The following is a 538-nucleotide window of genomic DNA, read 5'->3' as shown; positions in this document are numbered from 1 at the left end:
TAACTCCATCTTGAAGTGGTGTGATGCCTTCCTCTGGCCTCTGTGGGCAGTGCCATCATATGTGCCCATATCCTTCTTGCCAAACACACACAAACAAATAATTAATAAAAAAGTAAAATTCTGGCCGGGGAGAGGGCGGCCTGCAGAAGCGTCACAACTTCTGCAAAGATCTCTTTTCTGGCTCCAGTAATCCTGTGCCTTTCCTGCCCAAGGAGGAGTGTCTGCCCGGGAGCAGTCTCGGGGTCTGAGCTGGCAGGAGAGCCATCTTTGCTCTGGTTCGCCTAGGCTCCAGTCTGCGCTGGCGAGAGTGTGGACCGCAGAAGCTACACAGTTTTGGGACAGACAGAAGCAACCTAACTTCTGCGACAGACCCTGTTTCAGGCTCCAGAAATTCGGGCACCTTCCTCCCCAGAGGAAAGGTGGCCACCTGTGAGGGCTCTGTCTGCCATAGCAGGTGAGAGAGTCATATTGTGTCCAGGGTCCCTCGGTGGCTAGTCTGTGCAGGTGAGTGAATAAACTGCAGAGGCAACACATCTTC

This window comes from Mus pahari, unplaced genomic scaffold, assembly GCF_900095145.1.
Source record: "Mus pahari unplaced genomic scaffold, PAHARI_EIJ_v1.1 scaffold_10238_1, whole genome shotgun sequence".
Taxonomy (NCBI): domain Eukaryota; kingdom Metazoa; phylum Chordata; class Mammalia; order Rodentia; family Muridae; genus Mus; species Mus pahari.
The sequence above is the reverse complement of the archived record's forward strand: the minus strand, read 5'-3'. Positions refer to the sequence as shown.